This window comes from Urocitellus parryii, chromosome 7 (genome assembly GCF_045843805.1).
Source record: "Urocitellus parryii isolate mUroPar1 chromosome 7, mUroPar1.hap1, whole genome shotgun sequence".
Taxonomy (NCBI): domain Eukaryota; kingdom Metazoa; phylum Chordata; class Mammalia; order Rodentia; family Sciuridae; genus Urocitellus; species Urocitellus parryii.
Window position 1 is genome coordinate 173732337 of NC_135537.1, and position 20019 is coordinate 173752355.

The window sequence follows — 20019 nt, forward strand, 5'->3', positions numbered from 1 at the left end:
TATCTCTTAACCCAGTCAAGTTGGCAACCATTATCCATCATCCTGTTTATACATGTCTTGATTCACAGTTGGAAAAAGAGAGTCCGTATTTTTTAAAAAGCTGGAAGATTTTTCTACCAAACACCGCTTAATTTGACAATTGCTGCTTTTAAGAACGCATTCTGGTTATTGGAAGCTATCAGATGCAAGGTTTCGCCCTCATCCAACAAACTCCTCAGCCTTTCACTGGCTGATGCTTCTTGCAGGGCCCATCAGCTGGGTGAGTGGGATAGACAGTGTGGGGCAGGAGTCGGTGCAAACCTCTAGGTCTAGAGGATTGGAAGGCAGTTCAAGAAAATAGTGTGTGAGAGTTTTAGGCAGACTTTTAGGTAGTCTTTGATGGGAGTCCTCCAATATTTATTCTATCAGGAGAAAATACATTCTTGGTGCTCTGCTCTCTATAATAGCCCTGGTTGTGGGAGTCAACCTTGGCTTTGCTCTTTGTCACATACCCAGAACCTACTTCTGAAAGAGGCCAAAAGACTCAATGGAGAGATTTTGGAATTTTTTTTACCCATACACTCCCCAATGGGGCAGGCCAGCATGCAAAGGAGGACTATACTGTACCTATAGTTCAAGGGATGTATAGAATAGACTGCCTGCCTGCCATGAAGGTGGATTTATCTAAATATTTATGAATGCATTAGTTTACTTTCCAACCAACTTCCCTCTGCTTTGCTTCTCACCTGAAAATTGGAGATAAGGGAAATGGCCAGCCTCCCTTGTCCACTTCCTTCATTATCACATTCTTTAGAATCCTTATTCCTATCTTACTGAAAGCTTTTTGTAGACACTGATGGCATCAGAATTATTTTTTGAATGTTGCAAGTTTTATATTTTTAAATTGATGAATAGTCTATACGTTTAGAGGGTACTGTGTAGTATTTTGATAGATGGTATAAATACATCTATCACAGTTTTAAAAGAAGGACATCAGGAATGTGTTTTCAAAAAGATTCAAGACAACTCTATCTAGCTTCAGCTCAGGTCAGTTCTTTGATCAGCAGTCATGGAGCCCTAATAAAAGGCTAGGTTAGATGATTCTTCTGCATTATGATTTCCTCTCTCACTGAGAATAAAAGTCACGTGTTCCTCAGAATAACCTCCAGGGCATCTCCCAACTTCTTAACCTTTCTCTAGTTCTTCTCTTTACATACTGTATTCCAGGCATACAGGACTGTCTTTGCAAATCCCACCTCAGGGCCTTTGTATTTTTCTTCTCTTTGGAATGCAATTCTTATAGAGAGACCTGTACCTTCACTTTCAGATTGAATTTGACTCTTCTATCAGAGAGGCCTCTCTAGATAAATCCATGCTTCTCACTTAGGAGAACCTGATGTGTTATTATCTTCCACTTTCTCTGAGCTCATACTTCCAAATTTGCCTGGTGAGAAGAAGCATGGGAGAAATTCATTGATACATAAATTGCTGTTTATTCAACCCAGAACTTTCATCATATACACAGTTTATTTTCCTTCATAGAATATAAGTACCCGACATATTATCAACAACACGGATGTTTATGCTTCCATCTTGTGTGCCTCCCTTAATGGATCGTAAGCTCCCTGAGGGTATTGTGTAAATGTATATTGCTAGGCTATAAATAATTCTGTACTTCTAATTTGTTGTCAAGATGTGTCTGTCCAACTGTTCATTGAGTAAGAAGGTAAATGAGTCTACAAGTTGATGACTAGTGGTGCAGAGCATGTTTACACTAATTGGTTCATTAAAAATAAATGATTTAGATAACATGGTAGATAGAAGAGAAACTATAAAAGATAGAAAGCCATAGCATGTTTCTGGATAAAATTTTCCCTCATGGTTGAACAGAATAGAGTTCCTGGGGTAATGATATGTATGAGAACGACTTGCTTCCCCCCAAAGAAGAGGTTTCCATGCTGGAGAATTTCCAACTGGAGTTTGGAATTTGGAAGTTTCAGAGTTTGAAAGTCCACTGGATGGTGAGCATCGTTGGCTTTCTTAATGAGAACACAAAGAGCATAGTGAAATCTATTTGGTCTGTTCATTTAACCATTTTTACTTAGCTGATTTGAAGGATACTGTGTTTGCTAGAGTTGACATACCAAATACCCTAGACTGGATGACTTTAACTATGATTTATTTTCTCTCAATTCTGGAGGCTAGAAATCTGAGATCAAGCTGTCAGAGGAGTTGATTTTTTTTTTTTTCCTGAGATCTTTCTCTTTGGTTTGTAGTTGGCTGCCTTCTTTCTCTGTCTTCTTGTGGTCTTTTCTCTATGTATCTACCCTAATCTCTTCTTAGGAGTACACTAGTACTATTGGATTAGGGAACACCCAATGACCTAATTTAACTTTATTGACCTCTTTAAAAAGTTTATCTACAGAGTCACATTCTGAAGTTTTGTAAATTAGGAATATAATTCATGTGAATTTGGTGGAATATAATTCAACTCAGACACTTTACATTGCAACTGAATAAAGGCCAGAAAGAGTCCACTAGAACAGAACTGAGCTCACGTGTGGAAGGAGCTGTGTACAACTTGGTATGTAAACTTCAGTGTAGGTATACCTATATGTATATGCATGAGACTTATCCTCATGCATACTTAGATACTATAAGCATGATTATACCTACATAAGAATAACTAGGTTATTTTTCCTAAAAGAAAAAAAGTTTTCAGTATTAAATTTCTTTATTGTTTACAAAGTCCTAGACTTTCTTCTTCTTTCTATCCTGTTTCTCTTTTGTATTTCTGGGACATATTACTACTTACATTGAATGAGTTAGTTGAGATACACATGTCAATTTCTGCTAACAGATTCATGTGAATGTTGCTCTGAAAATAATGAAAGTACATTGGATTATTATCAAGCACTAGACATAGCTATGTGGTATTTCGGAAATTCACTCTTTCCCCCCTACAGTGGTAAAACTAAAGCCCTTAATGAGGACTAGGTACACATAGTATGGTGGTTCTCAAAGTGAGTTCCCTAGAGCACTAGGTAGAAGGGGGGAGGGTGAGAAGTACTATTTCCCCCAGACACTTTGCATGGGATTTATAAAGTAAAAACGATTTTCATAATACAGAAGTGATATTTGTCTTTTGAGCTCTGTTGATATTTTTCTTGGCGTTACAAAAGCAATGATGTGTTACACTGCTGGTGCCTTGCAGATCAAGGCAAGGGTTCCAAAATGGACCGGAACTCCCTGGAATCTCAGCACCATGCAGTTGCAGTGAGAAGAAAGGAAGGAAGGAAGAATTGTTGATAAAACAGTAATAATGGTTAATCTCATTACAATCCAAATTTGACCACCTTTGTTTTTCTTTCTAATACTCCATGTTAAAATGGGAAATTCAGATAAAGCATATTTGATACATTCTGAAGTATGATGGATGTCTCAAGAGAAGCACATGAATGATTGAGTTATCAGGTAGACTAGCTTTTCTTGTTTCTCTCACAGAACACAATTTTTTACTTGAAAGAGTAACTGATAAACTGGGGATATTCAGATTTTGGTATTTGGGAGATATTTTCTTAAAAATGAACAAAACAATTTTATATCATCACAGGAAACAACTGACAGTATGTTTTGCTAATGATAAAATTCAGGTCTTTGAGCAAAATTAGAATTTTTTAAAAAACCATGCCTGTTATTACATGAATGACCTGTTCCTAGTACTTAAATACTTAGCTATTAAAATTAGAGGTGGTATTACCTATGTGAAGTTTCGATATTGAATTATAGAATCTGTTAATATTTGGAAAAACTGTAAAAGTTAGTGAAGTAATCAATGTATGCTGATACAAAATCATAGCTGACTAAATGAGACATTCCAAGTGCAATATGCACCGAGGGATGTTAACGTAACTGAGAATCAACATTTATTTAACAGATTACACATCAAAACTACCCTTCAGGAAATGTTCACTTGTTAAATTTTAGCAAAATAGCAAAGACAAGTATTCACAACTATATGAAATTGTTACTAAGATTCTTCTTTCCTATCCACACACCTCTTTGTGGATGTTTTATTTATTTTTTTTCGCACGTGTCAACCAAAACAATGGACCACGACATGGTAGGTAGAAGGGGGAAGGATGAGAAGTACTAAGGATGAGAGAAAATAAACAACATGGAATCCAAAAGCAGCCTTGGAAATTCAGCCATCTCTCCTCTGCTAGGCATTAAGCGAATATGCAAAGCTAATATTTATTTATAATGAAAAACCTTTTTTATACTAACATTAACATATAATTAGTTTTTTATTAAAAATTGAATAAATAAATAAATATCTAGAAATGATGAGCATTAACGTTTAACATGGTAAATAAAACATTGATGAATTAAATACATGAATAATAGCTCTCTGGAAACCTCAGTGAGTTTTAAGGGTACCCTGGCATCAACATATTTCAGAGTCCCTCCTGCTGTGGAATATCTCTTCTGTGGTCCTGGTCGAGGTACTTTGGTCCTTTCGTTGCCTGGGTCCTTTGTCATTCTGGCTTCAGACCAAGTTGTTCATTTTGGAATTCCTCTTTCATCTGCATCACACACTTCAGTGTTAGTGTTTATGTCTATTTGCAGAGAGCTCTTAGCCTCTGTATCCATTACAAACAAATTTAACAGTCTGCTGATTTCCTCCCTGACCTCTCTCTTAACTAATCATCCCTGCTCTTTTATACAAAGTTCTACTTTAAATTTATTACCTTGTTGATCAACATATTCATTTACCTTTGTTTAACTACGCCCTGCCCTGTTCATTTTACTAATTGCTGAACATCTAAGATAAGTAGGGCAGATCCTATTATCAAGATCAAGACCTCGAATGGGGAAGATGGACAGATGCTAACCGTTGATGGACAGTTGGATTCAGACTACTAGAAATGGCACAAGATGCTAGGGATCCACAGGAGGAAAATCCCTGCCAGTGTGGAATAGGAAAAGCTTTTCAAAAGCAGTAAGTCTAGTGATGACTTTTTAAGGGCAATTAGCTACTGCAGGGAGCAGTCTTGCTCATTTACATTTCTGGCCATCCAGGCTGGCTGTCAACTGACAAATTATCCAGGACTGATGGCTGGGAAACACTCTGTGGCCTCTTCACATGGCCTGGACTCCTTCACAACATGGTGGCTGGCTTGTAAGGGCAAGTATTTTCAGACAAAGTCAAAGGGAAGCCGAGTATTCTTTTATGACCTAGACTAGATGTCATGTATCATTATTTCCATCAAATTCTACTCTTGAGGTTGTTACAAAGGCTCTTTGTGTACTGGCTCTGGATTGGAAGTACTGGTGTGGATATTCTGTCTTAAGATTTCAGAATTCATACCACTTTCACATGCAAAATTAGTTTCTATCCTCCCCAGGCCTCCTCAAGTCTCCTCCCTGATGGCATCTGGCTCACGTCCATGGTCTGGGATCCCATGATCTAAATCAGATCCAAGTGCCTTAAGTACAAGTGCATGAGGCACCTTGTAGTTCTTTGAATATAAACCCTCTAATGTGGACTTTTTCTTTCCAATCTGAAGACCTTTGAATTAATAAGACAAGCTATCTGCTTTCTACACACTCACCACACAATGGTAGTGCTGGCAAGGGATAACTGCCATAGAAATTTATTGACAAAGGAAGAAAATGGAACATACATGTTAGTTGCTGGTCCACTGAAACTCTGAAATCCCCCTGGACACATTTATGACTTCCTTGATTAGGCTTTAATTATTTACCCTAGTAATGATTCTCCAAGGTTTATGGCTTCGCTCCCTGAGTAATCTTTCCTTTACAATGAAAACCCCACTGTGTTTGCAGCTCTCAGCCTCTTTCCTGCACTTCACATTCAGTGGTCAAAAACTCTCTCTTAATTTTGTCTCAGGCACTTTTAGTCCAAAAGATGTTGCAGCAAATAGAAAAGTGATCCATGCTGATGTGGGTACATGAAGGCTACAGGATGAATGGACACTAGATGATGGAGTCTGGGTCCTGAGGCAGAGTGTCAATCACAGCACAGTACAGTATAGAAATGTCAATTCCTGCTGCTTACTCCTTGTTCTGGTTGGCGGATGAGGTGTCCCCCAAAAGCTCATGCATGAGATAGTGGAAGAGGTTCAGAGGAAAAGTGATTGAGAACTCAATCAGTGAACTAATCCCTTGATGGGATTAATTGGATGGTAACTGAAGGCAGGTGGGGTGTGGCTGCAGGAGGTGGGGCATGGGGGCATGGCTTTGGGGTATATATTTATATCTGGCAAGTAGAAACCGCTCCCTGCTTTCCGATCATCATATGAGCTGCTTCCTCTGCCACACTCTTCCTCCATAGTGTTCAGCCTCACCTTGAGCCCCAAAGAATGGAGTCTGCTGTCTGTGGATTGAGACTCCTCAAACTGTGAGCCCCCAGGTAAACATTTCCTTCTCTATAGTAGTTCTGGTTGAGTCCTTTAAGTCACAGCAGTGGAAAAGCTGACTACAACACTCCCCTCGGCTCTCACTTTTCCCTGTGTACTCTTACCGCTTTAAATATCTATTGCTGTAGTGGGGAAAGGGTGATGGTTGTCAGTGATGATTTTAAATTCATCTTAGTTGAACTCTTAGTTGTGTTCTTCTCAGTATTCCTATGTGGTTCTGTGACAAAGAGAGCACTCTCCAATTAGCTGTTGTGTGTCCATTGTGTATGTTTTGTTTTAAAGGAAATCCTCTTTGGGGGGAGACATAAACCGTATTTTCAAGTAAGACAGTCTCCAGTTCATTATATGAATGCATTTGAATCTTAATTGTAAAGTACAATTTTTACCAGAGCATTTCAATTCAGGAAGTTTAATACAACTCCTATACCCATCATGGAACAAACTCTGTTAAGAGATGATATGATACGAGAAGCAAGCATGACGTTAGGTACTTGAAAAACACATTGTAGTTTCTTATTTTTGAATTTTCATGGAGGTGTAATTTTCAACTTGCAAATATTTATGCCGATCTGTGTTACTGTGGGTTTTAAAAAAACTGATCTAGTTGAGAAAAGTTAGGTTTTTTTTTTTTTTAGCATATTTTTCCCGGGATGTCTAGACTATAGTCTATTCACATTTATAAAATACCATTATCATTAAGGGTCCTGCAGTTAATAACTTTTCACATTTTAGTTACAACATTGAGTAAGAGAGAAAAGAGCTGAAAACTTCCAAATATTAAATTCCTCAAATTAGTCATTCCATGGAAAAGCTCTAGGATATGAATAATGCATTATAACGCAACAGATGATTTCACATATGGTACAAAAAGAATGTGAATAAAGAAGAGAAGAAATAGGAGAGATGAAAAACTGTGTTACAGACAAGTGGGTAAATCAGTGCTGAACATTCTTTCATTCTCTTTGATTTAATTAATATTTTTATCAACCATTTGCTCATTTGCTGAGCTCTGGGAGGGAAACACATCTGAATATGATTTGGTCCTTGCCCTTTAGGAGGCTGTAAATGTCTGTGGGATTGTGGGGTGGGCGTTATAATCGTGTGTCATTGATGTAATAATATGCACCATAGGACAACAGCCTAGAGAGAACTTCTAGTGAAGGACTCCTGAAGGTCAGGGGACGTGGCGGTAATTATTCTGGAGGGCACATAATGTGTCCAATTTGGGCTTTCAGTCTATATGCATGGAAGAGGTACTCGGAGACAGTAGGAGAATATGAAATAGGAGGTGCCTCTGGAAACTGGGAGGGTCTCCTCTAGCTGAAATGAAAAAACAGTGAGGAATGAATTAGAAAGTGGATTATAACTAGATCCTACAAGATCTTGAACCACAAATAGAGAAGATTATCTTTCCCCCCATACGAGCTGGGATATAACTAAAGATGTTCGGGAAGCTGTGTTGCAGGATTAGATGGTGATTTTAAGACTATGCGTCAGACAGCTCAGTGAGTAATGATTTAGAATTGACAAAAGGGAGTTTTCTACAATCGGCAATATCTAATAAAGACACGTTTTTGGCCGAGTAAAAGAAATATCAGTAAATTACGTACAGGTGATTCTTTCTGAATGCAATAGTAAAGGAAGGAAATAAATATAAAAGGCAGCTACGAATTAATAGGAAGTTTCTACATTTGAATCAAATGTATGAAATATGATATGTCAAGAGCTTTGTAATGTTTTGAACAACTAATAAAAAAAAATTAAAAAAAATGTCCTGCAAACATAAATACGACAAAAGTTAAGGGTAACTGTCTAAAATATTCTAGTCTGAAGACCCACACAGCATTTCTGCCTTAATGGTCATTGTGAGAGGCTGCACAGCATTATGTCAAGAGGACTGAGGCTGACCCCGAGTTAGCTATTGGGCTCCCTTCACTTCCTGGTGCCTCTGTGTTCTTATGTATTAAATGGGGATACTAAGAGCTCTTGGGACTGTTGTGTAGCTGAAAGCAAGTTAATATATGTAAGGTGCTTATAATATTACTATTGCTTTATTAACAGTTACTATTAGGTCATGTGTATGCAGATAAGACAATCTGTTTTTTCAGTTCATAAGTCTTTGAGTAAAGAACTGCACCTAAAATCCTGATGTCAGAGCTGCTGAGTATTAAGTTTTATTAGAAATACTAGCAAGTAGTTAAAAGAAAGGTGCTAAATGAAACCTTCAAGTAGAAAATACTAACCTCATCAAGTCACACGATGAGAAATACAAATGATTATTAAACATGGTACAAAATATTCTCTTTTGGTGTTAATCACAGAAAAAGAGGTGAAAAGAGTACTGTGTTATCATGACATAAAAAGAAGTGATGTCTGTCTTTGGTTAGAATGGGAATGGGGGAGTTTAAAATCTGTTTTAGCTTCAAATTCCAATCTCAGTGGGGATGTAAAATTATCATCTATCCAGAAGCCAACTTGAAAGTATGTATCAAAACCCTGCATAGCATAAGCATCAGACAAAAATAGATAAACACTGCATTTTCTCACTCCTATGTTGGAAGTTTAAAAGTTGATTTCATAGAAGCGGACATTAGAACTGTGATCACTAGAGGTTAGAAAGGGTAAGGAGGAGAGTGTCCTGGGAATCAAAATATAGTTACAGTAGGAATAGGTTTTGAGGTTCTACAACATAATAGGATCTCTATAGTTCATGACAACTTATGCATTTTATAAGGAACTAAAAGAGAGGAGTTTGAAGTTTCCCTGGATAAAGAAATGATAAATATTCATGGAGATAGAAATGCTAATTATCCTGATTTGATCATTTTGTATTGTATACATGTGTCAAATTATCACATTGTACTCTATAAATGTGTACAATGTTTATGTTAATATATCTAAATTGGAAAGATCTCATAATATTGTAATATTGTATGTTGCATAAACATAAATACTTATAAATAAATAATACTTATAAATAAATACTTATAAATAAATAGCCTTCACTGACTATCACTAAAAGGCAGCACTCTGTTGGGTGTGGTGGTTCATACCTGTGGTCCCAGTTACTCAGGAGGTGGAGGTGGGAGGATCACTTGATTTCAGGAGTTCAAGACCAGCCTGGACAACATAGTGAGATTGTCTAGCAATTGTCTCAATAAGATAAAAAAAAAAAAAAAACCCAAACCACCAAAGTATGTCTCCCTTTATGAAAAATAATACATATGCTATAGTTTGAGAGTGACCCCAAGGGTTCTTGTGTTGGAAGCTTGGTCCTGGGTTTGGAGATGTCAAGTAGTGCTGAGAATTTTAAGAGGTGGGGCTCAGCAAGAGTTGGTTGGATCCTGGGGAGGCTGCCCTCAGAAGAGATTAAGGTAATTCTCATGGGACCCTGAGTTACCTCTTGTGAAAGTGAGTAGTTATGAAAAAAAATGCTTTTTACTCTCTGGCTTCCCCTCTCACAATACAATTGTTCTCTTACACATTCTCCCCATGATGCCGTCTGCCATGAGCTCCTCACAGTGCCAAGCTGATTCTGGTGCCTTCCTCTCATACCTCCATAACTTTAAATTAAATAATCCTCTTTTCTTTATAAAGTACCCAGTCTCAGGTGTATCATTATAGTGAAAGAAAACAGATTAACAGAATCTATAATATGATTCAATTAGTGGAAGAAATAGTTTGAATATATGTATTCAGAAAAGGCATAATAAGGTTTTTTTTTAAAAGTCACAGTACCTTTATTTTATTTATTTAATTTTATGTGATGCTGAGGATCAAACCCAGTGCCTCACATGTGCTAGGAGAGCACTCTACCACTGAGCCACAGCCCCAACCCCCATTAAAAAGGTTTCTAAGAGTTGTCATTCAGGGCTAAAACACTGTAATTATGTTTATTTCCTTTACTTTGTTAATATACATTAACTCTTCTCCACTGAGTATATTGCTTAAGCAATATAAATTTCAAGGAGGGTAACACTATGTTTTAGATCATGAAACTAGCAAACCAAATAGTAAATGTTTCAGAATGCATGTGTCATAATCCTCATTGCAACTACTCCACTCCAACTTTGTGGTATGAAAATAGCCACAGAGAATCCAATAAAATTTGATTTACAAAGACCAGTGATGGGCTGGGTTTGGCCTGTGGGCAGTGGTTTGCCGATCCAACATCCAAACAAGAGATAATAGATACTTGATTGGGAAAATGACTCTCAGATTAGAAAGATAGGAATAGATTCCAGACACGTTGCTGAGCTGGAGTTTAGACTTCACAGATCATCCATTCAAGACCTGTAAAGAAAGAAAGAAAAAGATGACCATGACTTTTAAATGTCAATTTTCAGCATTGAAAGATAGTGAGTGATAGATACCAACCAACGCAGAAAAGGCAAATGAAGGACCAGATATTTGGGGATCCTGATGGAATCAATTTGTGTTGTGCTGAGTTTGCAAGAAGGCATGTACCCACAGGGCCCTCGAGTTCATCCATGGAGCTGAAAATTTAGAGGTTATCAGTGTATCAGGGATCATTTGATAATCAAAATCATGGGAATGGTTGAGAATCAGTAATGTTTAAAAGAAATCAGTGACTAACTGGGGCTTTGGGAAATCTAAAGTTGGTCTTCTGAAGATACACCAGGGCATGTAGGATAATTTTGGTCTTTTACCAGTCTATCTTTTCCCTACCCCCTGCTCCTGACAGTGGGAAAGACAGCTATGGAAACAGAGAGTAGCCCCCAAATTTTATGGTCACTTTTCTATTGTATTGGCAGAGGATGCAAAGGGACTCGCTAGGAAGTTAGAACATGAACTTGTTAATTACTAAAAGCAAATGGCGACATACAGATCAGACATAAGAGTGGCCCATTTTTAGGATTTTGTCTAAGACATCAAATTCTGTAGTTTGAGAACTTGCATTTCTCCCTTCCCCATTCAAATTTATATTTTAAAATAACCATGTGAAGAGAAGTTAGAAGGCACTCACTATGAGCCAGAAAACGGGCCCTTGCCGGACACTGACTCTGCCTTTAGAACTGTAAGAAACAAGTGTCTGTTGTTGATAAAATATCCAGCTTCTAGTATTTGTTTCTAGTATTTTAAACCTGAACGGATTAAAATATCAACCTACTGCTGAATGATAGGAACTCAGAGAGGCTGCTTCCATTGAAGAAATTCATTATATTTTCATAATTAAAGAATTAAATAGAGGTAGCATTTTTGTTCCATAAAAGTCATATAGAATTTAGGCATCCTGTTGATCCTCATTCAGGAAGTTGAATAAAAATGAGTACCTCATTTGGCAATTTAGTGGCCAAATAAAAGACAAAACTGCATGGAATTTAGGTATTTCTTTTCTTTGGACATGCCTTCTCAATAGTAATGTTATTAATATTGTCATTATTATTCAGTGTTACATGTAGTCATATAAGTAAATATTTTGATACTGAGTCTAAATGTTTCCATAGAAAAATTATCCCAATATTTTGGCCTCTTTATGAAAAAAAATGGGAAATGGGAAAGAGATCTAGGGCAAATTTTTAATAATATGGATTTTTCCCCCTTTCACATAGTGTGAAAGTTACAGCCGTTGCCAGCAGCATTAAACCAGTCAGACCACTTTCAGAAATTCAGTCACCTCTTAAACACTTAGAGCCTGAATTGAGTGAAAACCCATTTTCAGAGGAGTTTCCAAGGAAGTAGAAAGTTTCCACACCCTACATCTCGTACTGAAAGAAATGGAAACTGGGGTCTGTCTGCCAAAAAGTCTGAATTGTTGTGTCACAGGCTGTTGAACATTATAATCAGTAATAAAAATGCGAACATGCTTGATGCTATATTAAAACGCACTTTGAAAAGCTTAACCTATTTTTTTTTGCATTTGTCTTTTTTTTTTAATTTTTGCAATGCTGTGTTTCTACATTTCAAGTAGCAATAAGGAAACATGAAAGAGGGAAAAGACCAATGAAATTCAAATGGGGCATTGTTTTGTACTGAAATATTCCTTTTTTTTCCTTCAAAAAGTTACTTTAAAAAAAAACTTAAGATTGTCTATTTGATGGGCCAAAGCTAGTATGAGTAGAATGCATGATCATATGAAAACTTATATGATTCAGAAAAGTGTAGGAAAACAGTAAGTATCATTCCAAGATGTCTTATGATAATCATTGTGGCTGTTTGGACAATTCCAGGCTCTATTCAGTGTGTACCTGTGTACAGATACTGTGTATATGATTTTATGTACACAGTTTTATGTAAGTAGGTGCAGATTTTAGGTTTTGTTTTGTTACACAACCTTTTTCATTCAGCCAATCATATCTACTTGACGTTTTTCCAAGTCAATAACTATAAATCTATTACTTGATTCTTGTTTTTGTTCTTTTATTTATTTTTCTTAGTTCATGTGTTGGTCAAGCAGGTTGCTTCCAATTTTTTATTATTTGAATAGTACTGTGATAGATATCCTGGTAGGTGTAGACTGCTTATCTTGTGTTAAGATCAATTTCTAGAAATAGAATCCATTCATTCATTCATTCATTTATTCATTCACTGTCCACTCAGTCAACAAGCATGTACACACAATGGCAGGCATTGGCTTGGGCACAGGAGATTTGGGGGGATAAGAGAACAAGAAACTTTTTCTTACATTTTCAGAAGCAAGAGACAAATCATAAATAAGCTAACAAACACACAATCTATTCAAATTACAAGTGTTAACAACAGCATTGGTGCAGGGTGATGCTCTAAAAAGTGACTGGTGACCCAACTAGTTGGAGTGACAGGAAAACTTTAATGATAAGAGAATGACTGAGCTGACAAACAAATGTTAAAATATTTGCTGATATATAAAAATAAATGTTGGAGCATTACAGTTAGAGGAAAAATCAAATGCAAAGTTTTTAAGGCAGGAAAGATATTGGCACATTCAAAGAATAGCAAGAGAGCCAGAAAGCCTACTTCGGCTTCCATGGAAATCGGGAAGGCACCAAGTAATGTAGATGAAGGTACATGTCTTGTGAAGCACTGGACTCACTGTAAGATGCCGGGGACTAAAGTCTTACTATACTGGGAGGCCTCCTGTAAGTTTCATGCTAGGATTGCAAAGAGCAGTCCTGGCTGCTCTATGGACCCTGGTGAGATACGAGGACAAGGTTAAGTACAGGGAGGTCAGTCAGGGTATATTTCAGCAATCCAAGGAGAAGTCAGAACAAGAAAGAGTTTTGTGGAACGGAGGTTTAGATAAAGGATTTTATTTATATCACGTTAAACTTGAAATGCCTCTTAGACCCGTGTGTAGATACACACGGAGGAGCTGAACTTCCAAACTTGGAGTTCAGGGAAATAGTTTGGAAGTTATCTGTATGTAGGTAGTATTAAGATTTGAACTGGAGGCAAAACGTTGGGAGAAAGTGTAGAAAGAGAATTGTGGAGTCTTAGGACGAGTCTCTGGGGCACCTAAGGTTGCCAGACTGGGGAGAGAACAGGCAACCCACAGAGGAAACTAAGCAGGAGGATCCGTGAGGGATGAGTGAGAGCAGGAGGGTAAGCACCCGAAGCCAAGATGAGATGGCGTTTAGTTGCTAAAGACTAGGGAACTGTGTTGAATCCTGTTGTGTTCTGAGCAAAATGAAGACAGCAAACCGACCACTGGATTTGGCAACACAGATATCCCTGGAGACCTCCAGAAAGACAGTTTCAGTGTAGTGGTGGGAATTACAGTCTGGTCATAACGGATGGAGCAAAGCACAGGGCGTGAGGAAGTGAGCACCACATGGACAAGTCTTTCAGAAAGTTTTACTTTGCAGGGGAGAGAGAACGTGGCAGTGGAGGGAGGGAGATGTAAGAAACATTTCAGAAAGGAACATTCTAACTCTGTATTCTGATGGAATGGACCCCACGTAGAGAAAGGAATTAAAAATGCAAAAAGCGAGGTTAAAATCCAGAAGGCCCATTCTTGCATGCATAAGGCAAAAGAGAATGGGATTCAGAAAATAAGTGGAAAGGAAGGCTGTAGAAGACATTGCAGTGCCAGGGAGTGTGGTGGGTGGTGTCCACGCAGACAAGGTGCTTCAGTCAGTTTCTTCACTATTTATCGTGACCAAACACCTGATAAGAACATGTAGAGGGGGAAAAAGTTCATTTGGAAATCATGGTTTCAGAGGTCTCCGTTCATAGATGGCCATCTCCGTTCCTCTAGGCAGAAGGTGAGTTTGAACATCATGGTGGAAGGGTGTGAGGGAAGAAAGAAGCTCAAGACATGGCCACCCATGAAGAATAGAGACAGGGCTGGGGGGAGAGGAAGAGGACGGTCTCTGCTTAACAAAGACAAAATATATACCCCAAAGCCTCGACCCCAGGAACCCACCTCCTCCAGCCACACACTACTTCTCTCTACAGTTACAATCCAGTTAATCCCTATCGGGTGATTAATTCACTGATTGGCTTAAGGTTCTCATAACCCAAAGTCTCGCACATGAACTTTAGGGAGACACTTTACATCTAAACCATATCAATTTTCCATTAGTATTAAGTTCTCATGTAAGATATATATTTATGAAATGGAGACTAAATCATGTGGCTTGGTAATGTACAACTACATGAATATAAATATGGAATAGATACTTGAGTTTAAATAGTTTGGGTTTTTCCTAGCTGGGTATGGCAGAGGGAGATGGAAGTTGAAAGAACAAGCAAGACTCATCGTTGGAGAAAATGCCCTGTTTATTGAGGAACAGCTCTGCATATTTATAGAGCCCGGGGTGGTTTGACAGTTATGACAGTTAATGATTTAACGGTTTGATCGTTGACATGGGGTGCTTTCTGATAGGTGGGTAAGGATCATGTGAGCCAGCAGGGCTCACCATTGGACAGTTCTTCTTGGGGGATGGGGAAGTTAGTAGTCTGATTGGTGGGTAAGGATCATGAGGGTCAGCAGGGCTCACCATTGGACGGCTCTCTCAGGGGATGGGGAAGTTAGTCTTTGGAGCTGGGGTGACTCCCAACAGAAGTGGTTGCTGATGGTGTTCACAAAGCAGTGATTGAAATGCTAGATCATGGAATCTAACCTGGTAAAGTGTGAAGTATCAAGTATGTTTTTTTGCTTGAGCTGTACATAAGTAGATTTTTTCCCCATTGTCAAATAATATAGTGTAACAAGCATTCACATAGCATTTACATTTTATTAGGTATTATAAGTAATCTAGAGATCACTAGATGTATTTAGGATGATGTGCTTGGGTTATATGCAAATACTATACATCTTATATAAGGGACTCCAGCATCCTCTGATTTTAGTATCTTTGATGGGGTTTGGGAAATAACTCCCATGGATTCCAAGGGGCAACTATATTATCACTGGAGCATAAGGAAGGATGAAATGTACATGCATAAAACAGAGATCCACATGATTTACACACGCACACACACGTGTGGTGCACATCACCATTAATAACCAACTGAGTACAAATAAAATTAAATATATTTTTTTCAAGCAGATTGTCCAGCATTATAACATCATTTATTCTACTCTGTGTTGATGAGGGTGGACAGTATGCACCATCCTTCACTGTTGGGGCAGACCAGATTGGCACAGCCTTATGGCAAGGCTGGCTTATCAACATGTGACCCTGTTTGACTGTGGAACCCCTTGATCCAGAAATCTCTCCTTGTTCTGCAATGAGATAATCTGTCCCCTGGCACCTACGGTTTCTGTTGTTGCACAGAACTCTGCCACTCTCTAGGTTACTTAGGTAACCTTGTCTACTTCTTCCTCTGGCTGATCTTTTATTTGTGGACCATACACTGGGATTAGGGAAACAAAGGTGTTTTTTTGAATCTTTCCTATTGATTAACTGTGCGACCACATGCCTTATTTTAACCACAGCTGATCAAACTACTTGAGCACTAAATGAAATGGAGTGTGTGAAATTGCCTGGCGTCATATAAAATGTATGTAACAGTGACAAAGGTAAGAGGATAAATACAGGTCTATATTATTGAACTCCACAATTGATTCTAATATGAGAGACAACATAGAAGTAATGGTACCTGCTGAATGTTTTCTTTGATATTTAAAATTTAGATTCAGGTCTACTTACTCTAATTCAGGTATACTGATCTGAAGACCAGTGCCTCTGTGGGTTTCTAGAAAACAAAGGAATTCTGTTTATTTTGATAACACTTAAACACCTTGGCTCACTTAAATTTTATTGGGAAGTGAGCTTATAAGTAAAATATGAGTAAATAAATTTCAAAAGTAGAAATATAGTAAATCTGATGTAACTATGAGATTGTGAGCATAGTATGATCATTCAAATTCATTGAGGCCATTTATCCCCTTGTGGTGGTCTAGAATGGCTTTGTGGCAGATGATATATTTTTTTAAAAGATGGCTGCAACAATATTTTCCATTTTTGATAGAATTTTAATAGATGATCTTGCCATCCTTCCATGAAAAGCTTGAGTATAATTCCTCATCTCTTGCATCTGGGCGGGGTTATATGTCTTTTGCAATCAATAAACTAGACAACTCTATGAAGGCACCTAACTCTGAGCTGTACCCGACTCTGATCTGAAGAATCCAATACATAATGAAGTGGTTGTTGTTTTAAACCACTAGTTTGGGAGGGGATGCTATACAGTAACAGTAACTAGAATAGACACCACTCATAGAAGGGCGTGTGTGGATTTTTTCCAGGGTGGGTTAGAATAGAGAAACGGTAGGATTATTCCCTGGGGATTTGGTAAGTGGTCTAGATGAGGGTGTACTTTAAGATTCAGCCTACCGTGTCTGTGCCTCCTATTCATTCACATGCCATCAGCCAAATCAAGTCACTCAGATGACCCCAAAATCTATGGTGCAGGAGAAACCTCTTTTCCTTATAGGGAAACTTGGTAACAAATAGTGCAATTCACCATGGTTGATAATATGGATGCTGAAGTTGTCACAAATGTTATGGGCTTTTACTATGAAGAGGTTTATGAACCAGTTGTCAAAGCCTAAGAAGACAATAATGATAATGGTTAGAAATACATAGCTAACATCACCATAAAATTGTCTAAAAGGATCATGTTTGTATTAAAACAGAGCTGGACAATGACCACCCTTGAAGTTTCATGCTTTATATCCTCCTATAAAATCATATCCTTCAACTAAAAACCAATGGGGTGGTTCAGTAAAACAAAATGAATGTACTGAGCTCGATTTAGATCTGTAAAATCTCCCTACATTTGCTGCTTTCCTTTTTCAGCAATTTTTCTTCTTTAGAAGTTATCATAATCTCACTACCTTTTCCTGTTGATAAATGTGCAGGAGTGGAATGCCAGTTTCCCCTGAGTGGGTTGGAAACTCTTCATGTCCACAATCAAAAGCTTGGCTAACTTCTTGCATTTCTTTTTGTATTCCATTGGACACTTAAGATATAGAGACATTATTTTCTTGGAAACTGCAATGAGTTGCATGACTAAGCCTTAATTAAAACAAGGATTTTGTTTTAAGGAAAGATGACACGGAAGACCTAGTTCTGCTGATGGGGTATCCTGGGAGGAATCTCTTCATAAGACTCTTCAGAACTTCACATTCCAGCTTGTTACAAATAAGGGAGCTGGGAAAGGGTGTCCTCACACCTACACACACAACTCTGTAAGTCAGATGCTGTCTGAAAGCAATAGAAGGGGAATATTGTATGATATATTCTCAATAATTATGATCATAGATTTTTACAAAAACTGTACATAAGAGTTTTACATAAATTTTCTTAACTGAAGCCTCATGATAACAACTCTATGAGGTATTATTATCAAATTCGATCTATAATTGAGTGAACTAAGGTATGAAAAGGTGAACTACAAGTTGCACAAGTTACATATTTAATCACCAGTGGAGTCGGGATTGAACTATGGTTCAGGAGCCTGAGTTAACCCATAGAAAATGCCTGTGGTTCCCACTCTGTGTGCAGAGACACCCTGGGGTAGTGTAGCAAATTTCCGTGGTTATGTTGTTTAATTTTTCTAGAATAACAACAGTATTTGTTGGATGTGATGTAGATGACTGCTTCTAAGTCATTTGGACCTAACTATTTAAAGCATGGAATTATTAGGTTATTTCTTTTGACCTAGAGATGCCTTGGAGCAATCCTGGGCACTGAGACTATTGAGCCCTGAAAATATTTGAGAACGTTGGCCCAATTCTGTCTCCATACAGCTACTAATCTGCATACCAGAATTCCAAACATCTCTGTCACAGGCCATTGGCACCTGTCACTTCTGAATCATCAGTGTTACTGTTTCCAATTCTTTTATATTAGAATTATTAGCATTTTTTCATCCTAATCATCATTACTGTTAACTTTTTAAATTTTGAGTAATTGTAAATGTTTGGCTAGAAAAAGAAAAAGAAAACCACTTACAAGGAAGGTTATCTGCTTGCTTGGTTAATCCAGAACATTGACTCTCATAGGAAGGGTTCACCAGATCCTTCTCCTGCTAGATTGCTCTGGCTAGAGTTTCAAGAACTGTATTGAATAGGAGTGACGAGAGTGGGCATCCTTGTCTTGTTCCTTGATGCAGAGGAAATGTTTTCAGGTTTTCTCTGTTCAGTAGGCTATTGGTCTTGGGTTTATATAGTCTTATAATGTTGAGATAAGTTCCTTCAATTCTTAGTTTCTCTAGCATTTTTAACATAAATGGGTACTGGATTTTATCAAAGGCCTTTTCTGCATCTGTTGAGACTATCATATGATTTTTGTCCTTAATTCCATTTTTGTGGTGAATTATATTTATTGATTTGTGGCTATTGAGCCAACCTTACATCCCTGGGATGAAACACACATGAACATGGTGTATTATTAATGTGTTTTGGAATGTGGTTTGCTAATATTTTAGAAATAATTTTCACTTCTATGTTCACCAGGGAGGTTGTCTTGTCGTTTTCTTTCCCTGTTGTGTCTTTGTCTGGTTTTGATATCAGGGTTAAACCAGCTTTAAAGAATAGATGTGGAAATTTTTTTCTCCATTTCTCTTTCATGGAATAATTTGAGAAAGACTGGAATTTGTTCTTGAAAGGTCTGGTAGAACTTGTCTGAGAGTCCATCTGGTCCTGTGCTTTCCTTTGTTGGACGTTACAGAAACTGTTCAAGCCAGAACTGATATTTTCTTTCAGATTTTTGGAATCCATTTTGTTGGTCTTCTTTGTCTTATATATACCCATTCCTTGCTTCAGGGCACTTATTAACCACTAAAGCATTTTTAATCTTTGCTTATTAACTTGTTCAAGGACTATATTGAATTCATGGTATTTATTAAGCATGTTCTTTGGAAGGCTTTGCTTTCATCTAATATTCTCTGCTGCTTGCTAACTACCTTTTCTTCCTGTTATTAAAAATGACAAGACAAGCTGTATTTTTCTATCTCTAACTTGATCACTCTGAGTTTGACTTTTCTAAACAATAATTAGCTAGACAAGGCAGGGAGACACCTGTTAAAACCCCTGATATGTCACATTGTTTGGCATCTGTCAATCAAACAGTCCCCCATTCATCAGAAATATGGCTTTACTTGTCTAAAGCTCTTAAAAATAAATCCTTATATTTAATCCTAA